The 24746-nt window shown below is 45.8% G+C and overlaps 1 long non-coding RNA gene across 3 annotated transcripts; it reads right to left on the bottom strand.

The window, feature by feature from the left end:
• Positions 1–16878: 16878 nt before the first annotated feature.
• LOC135277430 (uncharacterized) lies at positions 16879–22281 on the bottom strand. Of its 3 annotated transcripts, none has more exons than XR_010345028.1 (4): positions 22160–22281; positions 21568–21748; positions 20989–21259; positions 16879–20741 (listed from the first exon to the last, which is right to left on the bottom strand). It is a non-coding gene; the product is annotated as an uncharacterized LOC135277430 (long non-coding RNA). The 3 variants fall into 3 exon arrangements; XR_010345030.1 differs by having other exon boundaries at positions 21568–21699; XR_010345027.1 differs by lacking the exon at positions 22160–22281 and having other exon boundaries at positions 21568–21854.
• Positions 22282–24746: the final 2465 nt, after the last annotated feature.

The raw sequence follows: 24746 nt of genomic DNA, 5'->3' as shown, positions 1-24746 counted from the left end.
GTGACCAACACATCCACTCTAAAAACTTCCAGAGTCCTTGGTGTTCTTTTTTATTCTTTTAAGCTGTACGTTATGCCCTCCAGCTTACCTGGCCTCTACACGTTTGAGAAGACTGCGTATCCCACCTCCAAGGGGGTGGTCAGTGAGTGTGAAGAAAGAATTTCAAGATGAATGGGAGAAAATAGGGAATTAACAGAGAGATTTTAAAAATACGTAGTACAGATTTTTCTTAATGCAATCACATCTTTCATTTTAACTTATGACTTGTTGGAAGAGCTTCCAAAATCAGCAGTCTGAGCATTGCCTGGGTTAGCAGAAGAGAGGGAGGCTTTCTGAGGGGGTTGCAGTGGGTTCCTTCTCCCTGCCCATCTCTGTGTGGGTCCCTTCCCCAGGGCCTCCCCCTGCCCTTCCTACTGCTTTGAAACGAGGCTGACCCACGAGGCTGCTCCAAATGTGAGTGACCCAAATGAAGTCATCCCCTTCCCAGCAGGAGAGGGAGAGGAGTTGGGTTTTCATCTGATTTTCTCAGCGGATGTGGAAGTGCCATTTGTTATCGTTCTCAAATGGCTGATGGGAGAAGCCGTGGCCTGCAGACTGGGTAAGGGGTGGGGCAGGGAAGACTGGGCTCAGCTTGGGAGAGGTGCCTGGGCCCAGTCACCTGTGCCTGCTCACTCGGCCAGCAGCACTGAAGAAAGAGGTTTTAAATGGGGGTTTTTAAAATACCTCACGTTCTCACTTACAAGTGGGAGCTAAATACTGGCTATGCATGGATATAAATATGGGAACACTAGACAATGGGGACTACAAGAAGGGGAGAGAGGAAGGGGGGCAAAGGCTGAAACCCTACCTCGTGGGCTCTAATTGCTCACTTCCTAGACAACGACATCATCGGTACTCCAAACCCCAGCCTCGCAAAATCCACGCGTGTAACAAACCTGCACGTATACCCCCTGAATCTAAAAATAAAAGTTGAAATTATTTTTATTTCAAAGTAAAAAATAATTTTAATGTGTTTTGGTGTACAGCAAATAAATGAACATAAAGAGTGTTATATAATTTTATTAGAAAGTTTGACTAATTAGTCATAGAACTAAATGGGCAGCATTTTAAACCAGTAAATAGAAGATGTGAATTCTTTTCAAATACCAGACAGAAGTATTAATATGTTAAATGGAAAGTTTTTAGGACTAAAAACCATTACTGAATTAGAGACAGAAATTCAACAGGCCATATTTCTGAACACTGTAAATGACAGTAAATTATCAACTAAAATGTAAACAACCAGTAATTTCAAGCCACATACAAATTTTAAGAACTTCTAAATTAACTGCTGAATTAAATGGAAAATCTAAACTGAGATTGTTTTTAATGAGTCAGGAAAGCTCTAATTCAGCAGCGTGGTGCTAAAGACCTGAGTTCAAGTAAATAATTCTACCAATATTAGCTTAGCGTTATGGAACAAGAGACATTCTGACCACATTTAATTACTGTTCTCTGCAGTGCAGTATTGTCATTTTAGAAATGGATGCAAAATGTACGATTAAATGTCTAGGATTAAAAAAATACAAATTAAAATATAATATAATTATTTAGGTGTAATGGGACCAACAGATCATTTTTAATGGACAACCGCCATTAAAAAGACAGCTTGTTACTCACAGTTCCCAAGAGGAGGGGCCGCATTACATTTCGGGGACCATATAGGGAAGCACCAGGGTGGGCCAGAAGGCAGAAGGAGGGGGACTATGGGCCAGAGCCTTCACTGTGGTTTTTGTGAGAAGTGTGTGAGGCAGGGTAAGAAGGCTTAGGATTGGCTAGTCCTGGTAAATTTCAATAGGCTCTGGGGCCTAGGGCTGTTCTGAACCTGTACCTAGTCCTGGGGTGATGAGGGCAGGGGACAGTGAACTAGAATGTAAAAGCCCCAGAGAGGAGCTGCTGAGAGCCTGGGTCCTGCTTCTGTTGGTTTGCATATGAGAGGCACGCTTGCAGCTTGCACGTGAGCTTTTTGCTATCTCCAGGGATTGGCTGGCCCTGGGAGGGGCAGCTCCTCCAGGGTCAGCAAGACCCCTGATGTCAAAGCATCAGAATACAAAAACCAAAAGGCATGGGCAATACAGAGAGGCAGGTTCTGGATGAATACTCTGGGATCTCTGTTGAGGGTATTTTTGCATCCAGCCAGGCTGATGTCAGTCTGAAGATTTCTATTCCTAACAGGCACATAGAGTGGGAATATTCAGTGGGAGAGTATCTCCACCAGACGCATAGCGATTGCCCCAATCCTGCTTCTCCTAAGGTTTCCTGGGATTCTTCAGTGACAGATTTATCAGGTCAGTGTTCCAGCCTGTATCAGCCACACCACTTCACACCTTTCTGAGTGAGCCGGCCCATCAGCAGGGGCCAGCAGCCAACAGGCATTGACAGCTCCTGGTCGAATGTCACTGGTGGTGTTTGCAGAACAGCCCAATGTGACAGCTTCCAGGATGGCTGCCCTTGTGTTTCTTTCACAGCCTCTGTCCTGTGCTTTTCTCCCAGGAAAAGCTGAGCTAATCCTACGATTCTGTAGCCTAGCTTATTTGCTAAACAAATAGAGGAAGCAAATGACAGACTTGTTCTTTGGTCAACCTCACATCACAGGCAGAGGCACAACCAAAATTCAGAATTGCAGTTTGAACTATACACAGCGCTGCACCACCCATCCCACACTTACGGAGGGCCATAAAGAAAAACACAAAGCACAGAATAGTCTCACTGGAGGAGCTGGGGTGGTTACTGAAAGCATCACCTTCCCCACCAAGTTTCTGGAAGACAGCATATAGAGGCCCTTGTCTGCTCCAAAGAAAACAGGCCCTTATTTCATCTCTCCCTGCTCTGTCCAGCCCCATCCAACCCCGGTCCCTCCCAGACGCATGCCAGATGGGTCCTGATGAATGTCATCCCATGATCAACAATCCCCCCACTGTGAACAAACCCCAACCCATTTATTCTGTGGTTAATCCATGTTTTAATAGGTGTAATGATTAAACTGCCTTCACTAACAAATGAGTTCACTGGAATGTAAGAATTTGAGTGAATCCATTAGAAACATCTGTGGATAGACACTGACACATGACACACATACCCTATAAATGGAAATGCAGACACGGCAAAGATGAAGACAAAGGATGTCAGAGGCAACAGGCGAAGAGGCTCCCCCATTGGGTCAGAGTTCTGGCCTGACGTGGGGCCATCTGAGGCCTCCACACCTGTGTCTGCTGTGCAGTCCTCTAGGACTCACCTGGGAGAGTCGCCTGACGTGACTGACCTGCTCCGGGTCCAGCTCTCTACCTGCCCTTACCTTACCTTTGATGACATGTGGTCACTTCAAGATGCTGTCCCTGTTTTAGACCTAGTGCAAGGCCAGAGCTCACAGGCCCTGGTCTCCATGACCATGTCAGCACAGTGCAGATCCAGTGTGCAGATCCACTGTCAGTCACCTCCTCTGCCACAAGTCCCCTTACCGGTCACTTTCTTTTCTGCATGCGGAGCATTTCCCTTACTGTCCCTGTGCTGAAGGCCCCTTCGGTTATTGCTTTCCAAATTTTTTTTTTTTTTTTTGAGACGGAGTTTCTCTCTTGTTACCCAGGCTGGAGTGCAATGGCACTATCTTGGCTCACCACAACCTCCGCCTCCTGGGTTCAGGAAATTCTCCTGCCTCAGCCTCCTGAGTAGCTGGGATTACAGGCATGCGCCACCATGCCCAGCTAATTTTTGTATTTTTAGTAGAGATGGGGTTTCACCGTGTTGACCAGGATGGTCTCGATCTCTTGACCTCGTGATCCACCCACCTCGGCCTCCCAAAGTGCTGGGATTACAGGCGTGAGCCACCGCGCCCAGCCTGCTTTCCAAATTTTTGAGAATCAGAGTCTTACTCTGCCGCTCAGGAGAGTAAATTCCACCACTAGAGTTCAGTGGTGAAATCATGGTTCACTGCAGCCTCAACCTTCTGGGCTCAAGCGATCCTCCCACCTCAGCCTCCTGAGTAGCTGGGACCACAGGTGCACGCCACCACTCCCAACTAATTTAAAAAGAATAAAATTTGTAGAGATGGGGTTTCGCCACATTGCCCAGCTTGATCTCAAACTCCTAGGCTCCCACCTTGGCCTCCAAAAGTTCTGGGATTATAGGTATGAGCCACTGTGCCAGACCCACTGTCCAAATTTTCAGCGTCTTCCCTGATACCCACTTACTTTCCTATCCTAAATGCTAGCTTAGCCCATTCCCTCTACTGAGAAGAAACATGAACATTACTCAGTCCAGTTTTGACCGCTCTGGTTTGGCTCAGTCCATGCTCTCTCTCATGCTAAGCTTTCTGGGAAGGCAGCTAATTAGCAAACCATTCCATGGTCATTCTTTGCTTCAATTCTCTACCTGGCACCGTCCACCTCCCCAGCCAAAGGAGGCCAGGACAGCTACAAGAAGATCACATTTAGAGAGAATGACCACATATCCCTCCTCTTTCTTCTCTGCAGTGTCACTGTTAAAACAACAGTCACTGTCATAAGAATAAACGTGTACTGGGAGTCAGCACAGTGGCTCACACTGTAGTCCCCACTGGAGCCCAGGGATTCAGGACCAGCCTGAACAATAGAGTGAGGCTTTTTAAAAATGTATTGAGAGACGGAAATGAAATATATTATATTTTCCTTTAGGCTTCTTAACCTTTGCATTTGCTGTGTCTTGTGCTAGAAATGCCCTTTTTAACCTCTTGACTGGGGTGGGGGAGGTCTTGTTTATTTAAATTCTAGTTCATTTAAATAACCAGTTAAAATCTTACCTTCTGTGTGGAAACTGCCTCCAGCTTCCCTTCAGGAGGTCGCTGCCTCCTCCTCGGCATCCATGCTCCGAGGCCTTCTCAGGCCCTCTCCACTGTGGCTGTGCATGTGCCCCGCTGTTAGGCCATTCCTGCATTTCTATAAAGAAACACCTGAGGCTGGGTACTTTATAGAGAAAAGAGGTTTAGTTGGCTCGGATTCTGCAGGCTTTACAGGAAGCATGGTGCTGGCATCTGCTTGGCTTCTAGGGCGGCCTCAGGAAGCTTACAGTCATGGTGGAAGGTGAATGGAAAGCAGGCACGGCCCATGGCAACAACAGGAGCACGCGAGAGAGAGTTGGGGGCCCGGGAAGGTGTCACACGATTTTAAATGACCAGATCTTGTGTGAACTCAGAGCAAGAGCCCACTTATCACCAAGAGGATGGCCCCAACCACTCATCAGGAACCCACCCCCATGATCTAATCACCTCCTGCCAGGCCCTACCTCCAGCACTGGGGATGACATTTCAACATGAGATTTTGGGGGGACAAATATCCAAGCTTTGAGACCGCGAGTACTGCCTCAATCACCTCTGGATCCCCTTACGCCTCAATGACTGTTTACTGTGCAGGTGGAAGGGGACAGAGAAAGCAGTAGCCATTGGCAGTGGGGTGGGCAGCTGTGTGATGGAGTAAGAAAGAGTAACTTTAACCCTCTGTGCCTCAGTTTTCTCATCTGTGAAATAGGTGTGACAGTGGTAATACCCGTGTCCTGGTGGTGATCGTGAGAATTAGATGAGTAACTAAACACTTATATTGGTGCCTGGAATTGGCACCTAATAAATGCTCAGTGAACAATAATTCCCATTATCTTAGAGATATAGATAAGGTATTTGAACGAGCCAACTTTTATTACTTAAAGTAATGAGACATACAGTAAGATGGTTATCTTTAAAATCTAAGGCCCAGTCGTTTTAAATGGTTGTTTTTTCAAGCCATCCTGCACCCTCACTTCCTACTTTCCTTTTCTTCCATGGTGAAATGATCAAAAGTGGGATAGAGTGGGCTGGGGGTGAGGGTAAAGGTAAAAACGGGATTCAGAATAGTGTAAAAAGAGCCTGGTCAGCCCCTAAGTTGCAGAGAGGGCACAGGACACAGAACGAGGAGTTCGAGGCACAAGTTAGAGGGGGCCTTTCCACCTCAGCTCTACACAAATGCTCACTGAGACTTAGACGAGTCTCTCAATTCCTTTTAACTTCAATGTAGTCATCTGTGAAATGGGGATGAGGAGGTCACCATGGCTTCTATCGTCTCATAAATCCTGAAATAAATCTTATGATTCTCATTCTAAATGTAATTCTCCATACACAGTCATTCTATGCTGGAGAAATAATGAAAGTTTTATTTATTTTTACCATCAGCCTTAGAGGTGAACAAGCTAGTAACAAAAAAAAAAGCCAATATGTATGTGTGTATATACTTTCTTTTTAAGAAAGAGAGGAAAATAAAAAAAAATCCAAAAATCAACTTTGATTTTGGACTGTTGAAATCCAAAAATCAAATGGAGTAATAAATATTTTTACATTATTTACAAAGCTATTTATTTATAATATTTAAAACATATATGATGTATCATATATTATATATAAATATATATGAATGGCTGTTGTGTCATTAATAGGTATATCTGATGGTTTTCATAATGGTCTCTCACCAACACATCATTTGAAATGGAAATCATAACTTTGAGCACTATGAAAACTCCCGTTTCCCAGGAGGAAGTTTAGAATTTAGAATTGCTGATGCTCTAAGAGTCAACTTTCCCGAAGCTGGGCGGCCTCACCCTAGGAGAAGCATTAGCACAGAGAGTGGCCAGTTCCTTGATGACGGGTTTTCCATTCTCACGCTTTCCAGTCTAGAGCTGACCCGTCTTTGTGTGGTTATTTATTAAAGGCCAGATTCAGCAGGATGGGACGTGACTGACCACAACAGAGCCAGGTTGCTGGGTGCTGTGAAAATGCCTCGTGTTGTATCACATCTCCTGCAAATGAGCTCCCTGCCTTCCCCACCCCATTTCTCATTAGTTCTCCCCAAGCCCCCACCCACCCGGGTAGCTGGAGGGTGGGATGCAATTACCCCTGACCCAGATTTATAGCTAGGGTTGGGGAGAAGGAAGTGACCATCCTGGCAGGTTAAATGGCTTGACCTGGGTCACACTGCCATCACTAACTGCAAAAAAAGGCCTATTTTGCTGGCCTTTCAAATCTCAGAGCACACAGCTGCGACCCGAGAACCACATGGCTTCCCTGCTGGCCTGTTTGGATTATTCATGCAGAAATGGAGGAGCTCCTTACTCAGGATTATGTGTGCCTTGGCAGCTAACTCTAATTCTGGTGTTGTGTTACTTCTTAATCATTTGGAAGAAAAAGTCTTTTGATTTTTTCAATCAGGGTTTACCACATTTTGATGTCCCGAAACCAGATGAAAGTACATGTCTGAATTTTCCATGTTTGAGGATGTTGTATTTGGAGAGATCTTAGCCTGCAAGGAATTGCTTTTAGAGAAAGTCTCTCTCAGTTTGGAGGCAGTAGGAGTTATAGCTACAAATGTGTCTTGTAATTTTTTTTAATTATGATAGACGTATGTAACAAAATTCACCATTTAACTATTTTTAAATGTATAGTTCTGTGGCATTCAGTGCATTCACATAGTTGTTCTAACATCACCACCACTCATCTCTAGTAGTCTCCTTAGCTTCTCAAACAGAAACTGTCCCGTTAAACACTAACTCCCCATTCCTCCCTCCCCTCCACCCCTGGAACCCATCATTCTACTTTCTGTCTCTATGAATGTGACTATTCTAGGTACCTCCTATAAGCAGAATCATACAGTATTTGTCCTTATGTGACTGACTTAATTCACTTGGCATAATATCTTCAAGGTTCATCCATGTTGTGGAATGTTTCCAAATTTCTTTCCTTAGATAAGGCTAAATAATATTCCACTGTATGGATATACCACATTCTTTTAGCCATTCATTTGTTGATAGACATGAATTGATCCTCTTGAACATTTAAATCAGCTATTCCCATTAGCCTTATTTCCTTTCAAATAAAAATTTCAGAAAACTTGCATCAGGTAAATGTGTTTTTTTTTTTAATTTTTGATTTTTTAAAAAAGACAAAACTCAAACTGTGTAAGAGTTGAAGTTAACACTTTAAAAAGACTTGAGAAAGTGTTTGACTGTGATGTCACCACCCAAGAAACCCTCCCTTTATTCCCAGCAGCAGCAGCAGCCATGTGGAGGTAGGAGCAAGGTAATAACCTGGACACCGGTTGGGAAGTTCTTTAAATAATTGAGGTAAGATATGAGAAGGGCCTGAAACAAGGATGTAAATGGCCTGAGAAAGGAGAGAGCAGGGCCAGGTTTGCAAGGTGTTTAAGAGTGGAATGTACTCCTGGGATGTATTCGGGGGGCGTTAATTGACAGGGGGTGAGGGGAGAGGCTGCAATTCACAATACCAGGGACCAGATCGCTGGTGAGGAGTGAACCAACGTGAGATGAACGGCTCCCATAGACCCTAAACTCAGTGCATGCTTCCCAGAGCACATAGGCCCCAAGGCTTTCGGCCAAAATCAAATAATTGATTTTCGTGCATCAATTTTGACTACTAAAAGTCTTTTTTCTTTTTCCCTGATACTTCTTTGTGCATTCTACTGTTTTCTAAATGGGTGGGCTTGAGTGTCAATTGGTTACCTTACTTACACTCTGTCTCGCTTTCTGAATATCACTGCTTCTTCCATTGCACGTTGTTTTCCATCTTCAAATTCATCCTAGTTTCTCATTTACTTTATATGCATCTGCTTATCTTACAATACAGGATAGAACTTCCTGCTATTATAAAGTAAGTATTCCGTGAGCAAAGATGTTACCATGCAGTTAACAGAGCTAAGCCTTCAGGGTCCCTCCCTTATTTGAACTCTTTCCAAGGCCCTGAAAGAGGCCTTGGCAATTCTGTAATTGTAATTTTGTATTATTTTTCTTAACAAGTGTCCCCCAGATTTTATAAGCATAAAGCTCTTCAAAACCTGGGTTTGCCCTGCTTGTGAGTCAGGACTGAGCTGGAAAGCCAGGATGCTGAGTTGCCTTCTCACCGAGGGATTTCTGGAGGCCTTTTCATCTGAAAAACGGGGGAGCTTTTACCCTCACATCAACGGTGTCCTCTCTTCCCCTCCCCACCCTCGTTTGCTTTTCCAAATCTTCTTGATGTTGATAAAAATGGGCTTGTTCAGCAAAATGAAACAAGAAAATTGAGACAATTGCCTCAGTTGAGATGAGACTGTTGTGGGGCCGTTAAATGTATAGCCTCGATTTTTCTAAAATCACCCCGAAGTTTAGTGATTCTCCCTCCCTTGGCCTGGGACCCCAGGGTAGAGAGCCAGGCTGCTCATCTTTGTCCTTCACACACGTGCATGATTGCTCTGGCAGGGAACACGTGTGCTGCTCACAACCCGTGGAGACCAGAGGATAAATCAAATTGTTCTGTGCAGAGAGAAATTGGGTCCTGAGCAGCAAATCAATGGATAATCCATGTGCATTTTTAATGCACTTTTCCTTGCATTTAACACCATCCTTCTACCCAGACCCACCCCCTCAGACAATGGGAAACAAAAGCCCTTTCCCCTTGGCCCCATGAGTTACCTCCCAGCAGTTGGGCTCTTGCAGACCCACATGACAGCAGCTGGCAGAGGATCAAGTGCTGTAAAGGGGGAAGGGGAGAAAGCCCCCCTGAGGGGGGGGGCTGGACTTTGGTGACCGATCACCATAATCACCGCCTTTAGAGAGAGGGAAGGGCAAACAGTAAAAATCTATATTTTTGATGAATAAAACACAACTGGGTTCATGTTGGGAAGGTGAAATAATGAGAGAGCGCTTGGCAGGTTTGTAAACTGATGTGTTTCTCTCCCACAGCTCTGGAATTGTTGAGTTGCCCCAGTGATAGGAGGCCCTGAGGCCCTGGTGCTGATTTTCAGAATCAGGTTCGAGTTATCCCAATGTTAACTCCCAGAGAGGGAGATCCCCAAAGCCATTTGGAGAAGGACTTTGTACTTTTCTGTATCCAAAACTTGAGTAGAAATGGCCTTTCTTAGGGACAAACAAAAATTCAACACATTTTTATAGCATCAACATTTTAAATTAAAATGTAAGCTACAAATAGAGAAAAGTGCACACATCATAAATATACAGTTCAAGGCTGGGCATGATGGCTCACATCTGTAATCCCAGCACTTTGGAAGGTTGAAGCAGGCAGATCACTTGAGCCCAGGAGTTCAAGACCAGCCTGGGCCACATAGTGAGACACTGTCTCTACAAAAAATAAAATGTTATCCAGCTGTGGTAGTGTGCATCTACGGTCCCAACTACCTGGGAGGCTGAAGCAGGAGGATCACTTGAGCCTGGGAAGTCGAGGCTGCAGTGAGCTGCGAACACACCATTGCACTGCAGACGGGGTGACAGATACCCTGTCTCTAAAAATAATAAAATCAAGCAAACAAATAAAAAAAATACACAGCTTAATAGGGACTCACAAAGCCAATACACTGGAGAAACCAAAAACACAATATAGAAATGCAATCAAGAGGGTGGGGCACGGTGACTCACACCTGTAATCTCAGCACTTTGGGAGGCTGAGGTGGGTGGATCACGAGGTCAGGAGTTCAAGACCAGCCTAGATCATGAGGTCTGGAGTTCAAGACTAGCCTGGCCAACATGGTGAAACCCCATCTCTGCTAAAAATACAAATAAATTAGCTGGGCATGGTGACAGACACCTGTAATCCCAGCTGCTTGGGAGGCTGAGGCAGGAGAATTGCTTGAACCCAGGAGGCGGAGGTTGTAGTGAACCAAGATTGTGCCACTGCACTCCAGCCTGGGTGACAGAGCCAGACTCTGAAGAAAAGAAAAAGAAGATGAAAAAGAAAGAAAGAAAGAGACAGAAAGAGAGAAAGCAAGCAAGCAGGAAAGGCGGGAACGGAAAGGAAGGGGAGGGGAGGGGAGGGAGAGAGAAAGAGAGAAAAGAAAAGAAAGAAGAAGGGAAGAAGGGGAGGAAAGAGGAAGGAAGGAAGGAGGGAAGGAAGGAAGGAAAAGAAAGAAAAGCAACTGAGAAAGAGAACACAGGGCCTTCCCCGTGTCCTCTCCCACCCACTGCCTCCCTCTTTACTGCCTTAATTAAGGTAGCCATGATCTTAATTTCTAATACCACAGAGTACTTTTGCCTCTTTCTGAACTTTACATAAATGGAGTCACACAGTAGGGTCTCTTTAATTTCTGATGTATCACGCTCACATTGTATTTGAACTTCCTCTGTTTCGCTGTAGCAGTCAGTTGTCCATTTACATGGGTGTGTGGTATATTCCCTTGATGAATGTACTGCAGTTTATTTGTCCATTCTACTGTTGATGGAAATTGGAATTGTTTCCAGTCTTGCTACAAACATTCGTACCATGTCATTTGAAATATAAATAAGTATTTTGAGGGACTATTTCTAGGAATGGGATTCCTGGATCATAGGGTATTTGTAAGTTTAGCTTTAGTAGATACTGCAAACCTACCAAATCAACTTATTATTCAATGAAGGGTATAGTACTCTTTTTAATATTTTCCCATTTTTATTTTATTTCTTTAATTGACATATTTGTCGGGTACATAGTGGTGTTTTGATAGATAAAGCGATCAGATCAGGGTAATCGGCATATCTACCATCTCAAACAATTATCATTCTTCATGCTAGGGACATTTAATATCCTCCTTCTAGCTATTTGAAACTATAGTATGTTATTGTCATCTATAGTCATCCTACAGTGCTATAAAACACTAGAACTTAATTCTATCTAGCTGTAATTTTGCATCCTTTAAAATCTCCCCCTATCCATCAATTCCCCCTGCCCTCCCAGACTCTAGTATCCTCTGTTCTTTTTGAAATTGAGTGAAATACAAATGGAAAGACAATGTATAGTCCCACTCTCCCAGAGATTCCATGTGGTCAAGGGATCTGCTTGTGAAAGAGTGAAGAACAACTTATTTGATTGGGCACCAAATTGATGAATTGATACCAAGTGTCATAGGATCAAAGTCATAGGTAGGGGAGAATGCCCAGGCCTCTTTCCCCAACAACAGTGAGGAAATTGACTTTACAGGGACATGCCAGTCCCCAGGCTCATGGGGGGCTTGCCCTTTCCCTCTACTCCTTCCCTGCAGCATCTTTGCCTCTCTGCTTTTGATTCTCATCACACTGTAGAAGGCCTCAGTGTCTGTGCACGAGGTACTGTCAAATAGAACAATAAAACAACAATAGAGATTTTTTTCTTATAGAAATTTCAGCCAAGTTATTTGAAACCAGTTCGCCCTATGAAAACAATCAAAGCTCTAATTTAAATACTCAAAACGTCTCCTTAACGGTGTCAAACAGCTGACAAAGTTGTAAGAAACTTCCATGCCAAAGCCTATGGTGAGCAGAAACAGAGAAACAAGGAGAGGAGAGGCTGCTTCTACCCGAGGTCCTTTGCCAAGCCAGGCAGGCCTGGCCTTCAGTTTTAGCAGCATTGAGGGCCGGGGACCAGAAGTTAAGGCCCAGTGTTGACCAAAGGAGGGAAATCTAACAGGATACCTTCTCCACATAAGCTGGGATTCCAGCAGTCTACAGCCTAAGGACAGTGGTTAACCAGAAATAAAACCACCTCACTTTCCACCTCTGGGAGACTGCAGGTAAGGTTCTCTTGGTGATAATTAGAGCAGAGGAAAAATATCAGAAAAATAATCACAGCCCCTAAGGAGTTGTGACCACAGGGTGACTCTTGTAAGGATGTGCATCGTAGTTGCACATCACCTGAGTAGTACCGGTAACCTTTAATTATGAATTTATTTTAAAGTAGTCCCAGGCTGGTAGTGCCTTCAGGTGTCTAGAAGAATGAACCCCAAATTCTATTATGGATAAGTATCTTCTAAACATCGACCTAGAAATACTTCTACAAGGACAATGAGTAGTAACACAGTAAAAACCAGCCAAGCACACAAGGAAACGAGGCATCACAGACAAAAAACAACTGAAAGAATAAACAGAAAGAATATGCCTTTAATATTTAGATATTGAAATTATCAAAGTCAAATAATGATGCTCACCATGTTTAAAGAAATAAAATAGGCTTAAAAATAATTCCAGATAACAGGAATCTATAAAAAGTGACCTAGCATATTTTTAAAAGGACAAATAGAACTTCTAGAAATAATAATACAATATCTAAAAGTTAAAATTCCTTTGGCAGGTTTAATAGCAAATTAACACAGCTAAAGAGAAAATTGTCATATTTCATAAGATCTGAGACACTATTGATTATAAGATGCACCGCTATTTTATGAACGCTAAGAAAACAATGTTGTCAATTAAACTATGGCACAATGCTTTTCTATTAGAAATTTTAGTTTGCACTTACTGAAAGAGCTCTTTTAGACTTTTATTTTTAAACTCTTGTGCCTAAATCGAACCCTTATGCAGACATAAAAGGGAAAATATGATTGAAATGAACTGGTTTAAGATGTTCCTAAAACCTCTTCACAGGCAGAGTCTGATTCTTCCAAGTCATTTTTAACTCTAAGTTTCACTTGTGTTTTTTCACTTGCTGTTGAGATGCCCCCATGACTGTTTCCAGGATCTTCTTTCAGGGCTCTAATTCCCATTCTGCGAGGTCTGATTCTGGTGCTTTTGTGACCCTGCCAGACATGGCCAATTTATAAAAGGTTTTCCGCTGCAGTGCAATTCCATGAAAAGGTTTTGGAAGTCAAGTAGGGCTCACTTCTATCCTTCCCCAAATTGCCCTGTTTGTTGATTGAAACATCAAAGAACTACAGTGGTCCAGTCCTGCTGTCACAAGTAACAACTATGTTCACCTCTGGGCAGATGATGACTGTGGTTTTAAAACAGCATCAGTTGTAAGACACAGCGCTGTTTCAGTATGTTCAAGTGTGAAAAATATATACAGTTGGTCCTCAGTATCCACAGGGGATTGGTTCCAGGACCCGCTCCGTTACAAACTCCGCAGATGCTTACATCCTTTATATAAAATGACATAGTATTTGCATGTAACCTATGCACATCCTCCCATATACTTCATCTTAGTGTAATATCTAGCACATCCTCATTATCTTAGATGACTTCTCATACCTAATACAATGTAAATGCTATGTAGATAGCTGGGATATGGTAGTAGTTTATTTGTATTATTTTTTATTGTTGTGTTGTTATTTTATTTATTTATTTACTTGGAATATTTTCAATCTGTGGTTAGTTGAACCCGCAGAGGCTGAATCCACTGATAGGGAGGACTGACTGTAGATATCTCAGAATGTGTAAAGAATGGTAGATAAGACCTGCTCCCACATATTTGGGGTCTCCTTATATCTACTGCTGCCAGTCTAAGGGGCTTTCAACCCTTTCTGTTTTATGATTCCAGCTCCCCAGCCCCACCTCCCACACTCTTCCAGTTCTGGGCTGCCCCCAGGTGCTCAGAGTTCTTGACAGCCCTCCTCACTCCACCCCTGACCTCGCCCTTACTCCTCTTGCCACCGGCTCCTAGCCATCTGCTATTGGCACTGCCTGGGCATGGTCCTCTTCATGCAGTCAGACTCTCCCCGGCCAGGTCTTCCTGGGGTGCTTATCAGATGAGCACCTTGTGGAGCTTCATTAGCTCTTTGGTACTGAAGGCAAGGTTTAATGCACAGACGAACATTTTATCAAGTGGTAGCCACAGACTAAGTTCCTTTTGGCCAATAAATATTTGTCAAATTCCTGCTTTGGGAGCCCGTGAGAAGAGCTTCTAAAAGGATCACGCAGAGAGAGCCGAGACACTTTGTCCCTGTCCTCTGGGAACATTCATCAGAGACGCACTCAGCCATGAGAACAGTGCATGGCCGCAGGAAGGGGTTTCATGAAGTGCTTGAGCAGTGTTTGAGACAGTACGTTTAAATTGTAATATTGTATTCAGTAGGTCTGGTCAAAATGACTCATAATAGCGTTTCAACTCTAGTTTTTTCCCACTTGCAATTGATACAGCCTTCAATTTTTCACCATAGGATAGTTTATCTTTTCATTTTATCAGGGAAATAGGATCCCACACACCAGACTGTTTGTATAGAATTATGTAATACAGCCATCATCAATTTTGAGAAATTTGCTTTTACATATCATTTACACATTGTTTCTGTCCAATTAAAGTTACTAAAGATTTCTGTTCATACTTAGGGAAGGGAAGCATGATTTTTCCATTGGCCAGTCTTCTTAGAGAATGCAAATTTATTTGCAAACTCTTCCTCTCCAGCAGCCACAACCCCAAAACGGCTTCCTTAGCCATGAACGCCCTTGGAGTTTGATGGAGTGACATGAGTGGAGCATAAGGTTTGTCTTCTGCTGCTGCAACACATTCCTCAAACCTGAGGGCCTCAACAATACAAAGTTATTATCTTACAGTTCTGGAGCTCAGAGGTCTGACACAATTCTTATTGGGTAATAGTCAAAGTTTTGACAAGGCTGCGTTCCTTGTGGAGGCTCTAGGGGAGAATTCTTCCTTCCCTCTTCCAGTTTCTTTCTTTTTTTATTTTTTTTTGAGATGAAGTCTTGCTCTGTCACACAGGCTGGAGTGCAGTGGCGTGATTTCCAGCTTACTGCAACCTCTGCCTCCTGGGTTCAAGCGATTCTCTTGCCTCAGCCTCCTGAGTAGCTGGGATTACAAGAACACACCACCACGCCCAGCTAATTTTTGTATTTTTAGTAGAGATGGGTTATCGCCACTTTGACCAGACTGATCTTGAACTCCTGACCTCAGGTGATCCACCCGCCTCAGCCTCCCAAAGTGCTGGGATTACAGGCGTGCGCCACTGCACCCAGCTGCCCTCTTCCTTAGCTCATGACCACTTTGCTCCATCTTCAAAGCCAGCAATGCTGCATCTCTCTGATCATTCTTCTGTATCACATCTCCCTCTGATCCTCTTCTGCCTGCCTCTTCTACGTTTAAGGACTCTCGTTCTTGAACAAGGACATTGGTCCTTGGATAGTCTAAGATAATCTCCCTACCTTAAGGTCAGTTTATTAGCCACCTTAATTCCATCTGCAATCTTCATCCCCTTTGCCATGTAGCATAACGTAGTCACAGGTTCTAGAGATTCGGGCACAGATATCTTTGGGGAGCATTATTCCGCCTACCACAGTCTGGAGAAGATGAGAATTGGCCAGGTCATGGAGGGAACAGCAGCCTTAGCGCTGCTTTCTGATCCAAGGACAACACACTGGGAATGGCTGTGAGACAATTCTTCCGAAGGATATTTGCTGACCATCAAGAATCTGTCTAAGTGACAGTGGTTTTCTGTCTCTGTGTATACCATGTCCAGACCCTATTGGTCCCCAAGGATGTTTCATCTCAGAGAGACATATCCAGCTCAGTGTTTCAGCATCGTTTACAATATGGGGAAGAATTCCTCCTGGATCTCAAAGGGGATAAATGGTGGAATTAGTGAGAATTTCTGAAATTAGGAAAGTTAAAAGTTGGCAAACTCTCCTTTATCATTCATATTAGGCTTAAACTTAGCCACTTACCCAGATTGCCTTGAGCCTCCATGCCATCCTCTTCACTGTTAAGTGAGCATGGCCAATCTGGTTCATTATTTATTTCTTTACTTAGAGACAGGCAGGGTCTCTTTCTGTCATGAGGTTGGAGTACAGTTGCCCAGTCATAGCACTGCAGCCTTAACCTCCTGGGCTCAAGTGATCCTCCCACCTCAGCCTCCCTAGTAGTGGGGACTACAGTCATTCACCACCACACCTGGGTAATTTTTAAATGTTTTGTAGAGACAGGGGTTTCACTGTGCTGCCCAGGCTGCTCTCAAACTCCTGGGCTCAAGCAATCCTCCTACCTTGGCCTCTCAAAGTGCTTAAATTACAGGTGTGCGTCACAAAACCCGGCTCCAATCCATTTTATACTCTGATCCATCAGCACTGAGTTACACAGAAGACAACACACTCTCACTAGTGTAAGCGGAGAATAATTTATTCAGGGTTTGAAATGGTTTACAGAATCATTGGGAGAGCTGAGGAAACAGATTTGAGGCTGAGCTTCTAGGAATCACATCTGAAGCCACATTGCAGGACTGGTTGCCAAAGTCACCCCAGTCCCCACAGTCCCCACAGCTCCTGCTGCCCTGAGGAGGCTGCCTGCTGAATCAGGAACCCACAGTTAGCACTGCAGTCTGCAGAGCTGCCCAGGGAAAGCTGCCTCCAAGAAATCAAGGCGCTGTTCCTGCAGCTGCTGATTGCAGAACCACGATCTTTCTGCTACAGTCCCGCACCTGCAAAACTGGAAGTCTTGTGTCCCGCCTCTTGTTCCCCTTAACTCTGCTCTGAAATCAACCCTTCTAGGAGGGAATTTGCTTGGCAGATACTAGTCACACCTGGAGCCTTGGGCCTAGGAAATGTAGGGTTTAGCTCTCCAGGCTCTGGGTGAAGGAAAGGAGAGTGTTAGGATACACAGTGAGGAATTGGCCCAGGGCACGCACCATCCTCAGTGAGACGGTGGGGAGAGTTAGCCCCCGAAGCCCCCAGGACCTCTGTGGAAAGTGATTTCACCTGCGTGAGGATCACCCAAACAGCGTCTGAAACAGGGTTCCCCAGCGCATGTTGCATCTTCCTCCTCCTTCTTTACATCTTTCTTTTTTTTCAACAAAATTTCCTGGGCTTATGTGGTTTCGTGTTTGGGTTGGCTTTTGATTTAGCTGAACTGGTTCACTTATTCTGGCTTTGCGGCTGCCCCAGTGAAATATGTACATATTTTGCCTGTGTACGGCTATCTTTTCCTGTTTTCCTTCAGGGAGAATGCATCAGTGCAGAGTCCATGGCACTGCTCCAGATAAAACAGCTCCGCGGAATCATCACCACTGGCAGAGCTCTCTGGTTGACTCATGAGGATTGGGAATAAATGACCAAATATAAACAGTGGAGTGGTGCCAACTGAGGCTCCCTTGTAGCAAACAGTCCCCTGTGGCATGTGAAAAAGAGGCCGGGAAAAGCCCAGCTGTGGGCACCTTGCCACTGACTGCTGCTAATTTGCTGCCATGACTACTCAAGGGCACACTGATTTCTGCTTTTCAGAAAACTCTTGTGCATTGTTTCTTCTACTGTCTGCATTTGGCCGACTAACCTGCGAGGCACTGGGTCCCTCAGCCAGTCAGGGCTTAGGCCTGTTTCATCACATTGCAAATCCCTCAGCGGCTGGTTGGTACCAGTGAGAGAGGACACATTGGTATTCCTGACCAAGTCTTGCTGGCCTTTAGCTTCCACATGCTTACCTGCAAAATCCTCACCTTATCTGGTGTAACCAAGATCAAAAATATATGATAGATAGACAGATAGATAGATGATATATAGATAGATGCATAGATGCATAGATGAGATAGGTAGACGATAAATAAATGAAAAATAGAAGGATGATAGGATAGGTAGGTAGATAGATAATCAATAGGTAGTTGACAGACACCCAGAAAGAGGCGTGTAGATGTCACAGCACCGGTCACTGAGGAATCCTGAACCACCTCACACATGCGCGGCACCAGGACCCTCTCCTCCTTCTCTGGCTCCTTACTGAATCTCCTGCCCAGAAGCTGCTGGAGGCATCAGTGACTGCCCTCCAAGTTTAGCACCCTGCTGGGGGGTGGGGGACATCTCCTGAAACTGATGAACCCCCATGGCACCAAATGACACAAGCTGCCCTTCTAGTCTCCCAGTCTAGAGTGATACTGTCCTGTGCAAAAGTGAGGGGGATACCCCTTTTCCCAACTCTGTCACTCTTTCTCATCTGAGCTTTAAAGACCAGAGTCTAACACAGACCTTTCTGAAAATGACCCACTTCACGCTACATGTAGCCCCTTTCTCCAAGACCCTGGCCATAATCCCAGGGCCCCATGTAAGCTCTCAGCCTGGGTGTTGGCCCCCAAATCTTTCTCTGCCAGCACTCCTCCCCATCAGCACTGGCCACTCAGTCTGTAGGTGTATGTGCATGTGTGTGCTCGGTATTGAGTGTGTGTGTATGTGCTGTGTTGAGTGTGTGCATGTGTGTATGTGCTGGGCATTGAGTGTGTGTATATGTGCTGGGTATTGAGTGTGTGTGTGTATGTGCTGTGTTGAGTGTGTGCATGTATGTATGTGCTGGGTATTGTGTGTGTGTATGTGCTGTGTTGAGTGTGTGCATGTGTGTATGTGCTGGGTATTGAGTGTGTGTGTGTATGTGCTGTGTTGAGTGTGTGCATGTGTGTATGTGCTGGGTATTGAGTGTGTGTGTGTATGTGCTGTGTTGAATGCGTGCATACATGTACATGCAGGTAAGCACAGTGTTGGTTAAGCCGAGCCCTCTCATTTACTTCAATGGGAGGACACTGAGAGATCTAAATACACGCATCAATAGCAGGGGCTCTGCAGACACTCAGCAAGCTGGGAGGGGCCCCCTGGCGGCTGTGTGGAAGGTGCTTGGGGAAGAGCCCCCCTTATAAGATAATGCTTAGTCTCTGGTCTCTGCCAAATGACACTGTTACACTCCTAAGTTCCCTGCTCTCCAGGACATATTCTGAATCCCAAATAAGACCCATGATGTGTGGTAGCTCAAACCACAGGCCCAATGTGTCAAGTGTGTTTCCAGGACCAGCTGGTCCTGCTCCAGTGAGGGGCGACCAAAGGCCTCTCAACACACAGGACCACCCACATCACTGCAGACCACCAATATGCCAGAGCACTGATCACTTGACCTGAACAGAACAGAGTGGCAGCCCAGGAGGGGCTGACGCTGAGTCAAACTCACACACCATTGAGAACATTCTTCCCAAGTATTCCCTGGAGTGACAGGGTAAGAAAGGTAAGATGCAGATAGAAATACTTGGTCTGGCAGTTTGGGTTTTTGCATTTTGTATGACATGAGTGCATGGACCAAGGAAAAGTTTCGGATTCAGTGGACTGAGCTTAATAATGTTATTAGGGGTACCCATGGGTGACATTAGAGTTTCTTCCTGCCACTCGCAGAGGCCCCAGCTGGACCAAGCCCTTCTAATGAGCAGCTCTCCACACCCAACGTGTGGGCCTGGTTACAGTTGTGTGCTGGGGCCCACCCTCCATCCACACTCTGGTGGCCACAGCAGTGGAGAGAGAGGGCTACAGCTTCCACGAGTGGGTGGCAAGACCTCACACGAGTCCCATGAGGAAGCTAAGATGCTTTATAAATGCTGCAAACTGTCAGCCCACAAATAAGTGCTTCATGCCAGAAAACACACAGGTAGTCAAAGCAAACGTCGCTCAACCCTCTTTTTGGGTTGAGTTTCGTTGTTTGTTTTGTGTGGCTGGGTGGAGACTGAGACGGAAAAAAAAATCCGTGATTCTTTTTGAACCTGCCTTGTGTCCTTACGAGAAGTATTTCCACCAGCAGCTGGTTTTGGTTTTTTGGGTTTTTTCCAGAGGGAAACGTGAGGGAGGACTGTGAGCAAAATGTGCATATCCACTGTAGCAGCCTCCTGCTGCATTTCGGGAAATGGTATGTGCTGCCTGGATGCCTGGGGTTCTTTAGAGTGAGCGCATATTTATGTTAGGGAGGAAAAAAAACCCTCGTATTTTCAACCTCAAAGATGATTTTTTAAAGTCAAAACAACTCACATCCTAGGCTGCCAGAATGCTTGCTTTCTGCGCTCACTTCTAGTCCCAAATACATTTGTGTAGCTCATTATACGCTGACTGGAACTGTAGTTTGCAGTGAGAGCCAAGCAGCGCTCTCATTCCAAGTCGTTCCTCATCAGGAGAGTGGTCTTTTATCACTTCAGGAACCTGGAAAAGGCTCTCTCCTGTGGCCATGCTGTTGGATAATGATCTCACCAACCCTAAGTAAAAGCAGAGGGTTTTTCACTCTGCAAGAGCCCTAGGCCTCAGCAAATCCCCACCCTACAACCAGCCTCAGCCCCAGCCCCATCAGACACAGGAGAGCTGGCCAGCGCGTGGCCCCCAGAGGCCCCAGGTCTTTGTGTAAATGAGTCCACCCCACCCACCTACGCTGCCCTGGAGTATTTTCAATGACATCGTGGAGCAATGACTGCATCTCTTTTAAATCACGCGAAGGGTTGTACTTACCCGCAGCTCGGGAGGTCGGGGAGAAGCCACATGATGCAGCTGCTTTGAAAGCAGAAAGAAGACAGGCTCGTGGCCAGCGGTGCTGGATAATGACTCCCCCGCCTGTCCCGCTGGCCGAAGCTGAGGAGAGCGAGCCTGGGCACCTGAAGGTCCCCAGTTCTTGTTTTCTCTCTTCCATATTTTCTAAATCTTCTACAAAAAGCACATTCTTTTCCTCTCACCGCTGAATCTGTCTGTGTTCTGGGTGATGGAGGATCCCAGACCGGTTCACCTTATGGGGACAGATGGAACAGAAAATGACTTCTGAGCCCACTAAGTTGATGGGCTTGTGGGGGCTGTGCCTTCTCACCCCCATTCATCAGCTCCATCATTGAACATCTGGAAGCTTCTGCTTGAATTCTGAAAGCCAGTTGCACACGGTCTTTCATGCCCAGCACGCCCCAAACTCCTGTCCCAGGGCCTTGGCACTTGCCCTTCCTCTCCTCCTCTGCCCAGCCAGCCTCTCCCAGAGATCCGCAAGATCTGTGCCTGCTGATACTGCCTGGTGGTGAGGCCACCCTACCTCTCCCTAGCACTCACCACGACCCAACAGCCTCCACGGGTCACTCATCTTTGCGGCTGTTGTCTGTTTTTGTGTTATGGATACCAGCCTCCCCGTCCAAGACAGCAGTCTCCACAAGGAAAAAGATTCAGGTCTGTTCTCTTCTTCCGCTGTATCCTCAGCAGCCAGGAAGCATGATAGACACACGGTGAATACCCACTTTTGCGGAGTAGAAATAACAATTGTGTATTCTGCTTTTGCATGTCACCTTCTATTACATTGTTTCTTCTCTCATCACATAAGCACGGACTGCTTTACAAATCAGAAAACAACCAAACCCATAAACAGGCATTTAAAAATCTCAGGAGGCAGGCCTGGCGCAGTGGCTCACGCCTGTAATTGGGAGGTCGAGGTGGGCGGATTGCAGAGCCCCCTCGCATGCTTTGGGGGAGCAAAGCCACATGTAGGTCAAGAGCCCTTCGAGAGTGTGATAAAGTATTACAGATATTCTTCCCAGAAAAAGTGTGCTCATGTCCACACACAGAATATTTTTACACAAGTCGAAGGAGGCCCCTCACATCCCACAAATTAAGAACCGTGAATTGAGATGAGGAACCCCTCTCACCTCACCTCATCCTTCCTGCACAAAGGCACTTCAGGGTTGTCAGGGATTCCAATAAAATAGTGCTGCTTTCCACACATCGGACCCAGCAACCACGGTGCACGCCACGGCCTCCGTTCCTCACTAAGACAAACTTCCCACCTGCTCCCTCCAAATGGGGTGGCCCGGGTCCGCTGTGCGGGGCCCCAGCCCTGGGAAGTAGAGGCCAGGAGGTGGTTGGAGCCAGCACAGACAGCAGGGCCTGCAGCAGCAGCTCAGAGAACCGTCCAGGCCAGCCTGCCAGGCCCACCTGTTACCACAGCCCGGTGTTTATAAAAGACCTGATTGTTCCTCTTTTTTTTCAGCTATTTGAGTCATATGTGTTCTTAAAATACCAGTTTCAACCCATGGGTTGAAGTGACCTGAATGAGACTTGGTTCCTCTCAACAAAAAAAGTCCAGATGGCACAGTGTCAGGAGCCCATCCCTGGGAGCTGAGGCTGCTGACCAGGAGGGTTGCCTTGGAAAAGAGAGGGTCCGGTTGGCAAAGCTACATCAGGCGCTGGCCCACCCTGCTCACTGCCCGTTCCCCTGCCAGCTGAGCTAGCTGAGCTCTGAGCTCCTCGCAGCTTTCAAATGCCATGTTGATGAGAAATTCATTCCAGGTGAGTTCTTGAGATTCCCAGATGAAAGGAATAAAGCAAAAATAAATACATAAAAATAAAAAGCAAAATAAGTTACTCATTTGCCTGTTTGCCTTTCTCCAGCCTGATACCACTGAGAGTAGCTTCCCCATTTCCAGAGTCCTACAGCACAATGCTTCATCCCGATGGCACCTCTCATCTCAGGCATTCCTGCTCCCCCAGCCCGCCCCATCGCCGTGTCTTTTGCTGGCCTGGTGGAGCCACATTCAGAGGGGCGGCACTGAGTCCCCTGCCCGGACTGCCCAGCACAGCCAGCGACACTGGTAGATGAGAATCTGGTTCTTCTTAATCGCAGCCCTCAATAGAATCCACAGACTTTCCTGGAAACCACAGGGCAGTCTTCAGTCCTGGCTCCCATCTGTTCCCTCTATATCTGGGCACCTTCTGTTTACAGAGAAGAGGCCATGAGGCTTTCATCCAGAAAAGGTGCTTTGTACTTGGAGCTGGAGGAACAGCATCACCATCACACCACACCCCTTCTTGATAGAATAGCCCAGAGCCAGAAACCTCCTTCTGTCCCTTGCCACATGGTGAGTGGCTCTGGGAACTGGGCTGAAGAGAGGGCTGGGCTGGGGGTTACAGGGCAGGAACCCTGGCTCTGCCTTTTAGTGGTCTGTGATCGGGGGAGGTGGCCTGACACCTGTGGTCCTTGGTTCCTGTCATCAGTAAAGTGAGGTTATGAATGCAGCCTACCTCCCAGAGTGAGCTGTGAGACTCAGGCGTGATGGGGCATGGCACAGCACCTGTGAACAGGTGAGGCCAAAACAATGCTGTCTGCCCACAAACTGTTTCAGGCTCTTCCTGGGCTTGCAAACCAAGGGATACTTCCAGCACCCCTCCTTCCAGGTGGGGCCGTCGGCCTGGCTTTAGATGGTACCATGAGGGCCAAAATGACAGATGCCACTTCCAAGCCTGGCATATCAACCAGCTCCCTCACATTCTCTTTCTCACTTCCTTCTGCTACAGGCTTAAAGGCCATGTGTTGGGACTGGTGGTTCCCCAAGATGGAATGAGCCAGATCTTTGAACAACTGTGTATGGCAGAGCCCACCCCAATCTCCAACCACATTAGTATGTGACATAAGTGAGCAATATGCTTTTATTGTGATGAGCCACTGAGACTTCAGGATTTCTTTATTTTTGCAGCCTAGCCTTGCCTACCCAGATAGAGGTGGCAGATGGATGACCTACAAGCCAGATGTGTTTGGTTTTTGGCTTTAATGATTAAAAAATTGGAATGTACAAAGCAGACATTCAGAGCAGGCTTGCTCCAGTTTGCCACAACCCTCACCACTCCTTATTACGTTTTACCCAGCCACTTCTCACATTTACCTGCCTGAGTCCGTGAAACATTTGAGTTTGCACACCTGAAAAGCTCTGGATCAAAATCGCTCTTTGATAAACGCTTCGAATCTGTGTTGTCTCGTCCTGTGACATGCTCAGGAAGACAGCAGAAACTCATGCAAGTAAAACGAGTAGCGTTGTCTGTTGAGGTTGGGGTGCAGAGAGCTTAGGTTTAAAGCATGCATCGTGGCATGTTGAGGAATGGCTTGTAAATCTGGTTCTGGTTTTGGCTTTGTCACTCAGATGCAATGTGACTTCCACCAAATCACATCTCAGGGCCCTAATGTCCTCATTTTCAAAAGAATGGATTTTAAATAAACACTCATAAAGAAATACCATAGGCTGTGAGGCTTAAACCACAGACATTCATTTTCTCGCAGTTCTAGAGGCTGGAAGTCCAAGGTCAAAGTGCCTCCTGACCTCATTTAAACTTTCTCTCCTCCTCACAGGCCCCACCTCCAAATACAGTCACATTGAGTGTGTGGACTTCAGCATCAGCATTTTGAGGAAACACCATTCAGCCCATAACAGATTCTATTATTTCCAGTCCAGGCTGTTCAAAGAAGGAAA

The sequence above is a fragment of the Aotus nancymaae genome, unplaced genomic scaffold (genome assembly GCF_030222135.1).
Source record: "Aotus nancymaae isolate 86718 unplaced genomic scaffold, 86718_ANA_hifiasm-v0.15.2.pri h1tg000032l_0, whole genome shotgun sequence".
In the NCBI taxonomy this organism is placed as follows: domain Eukaryota; kingdom Metazoa; phylum Chordata; class Mammalia; order Primates; family Aotidae; genus Aotus; species Aotus nancymaae.
Note: the sequence above shows the minus strand (reverse complement) of the source record. Positions and strands in the feature narration are given on the sequence as shown.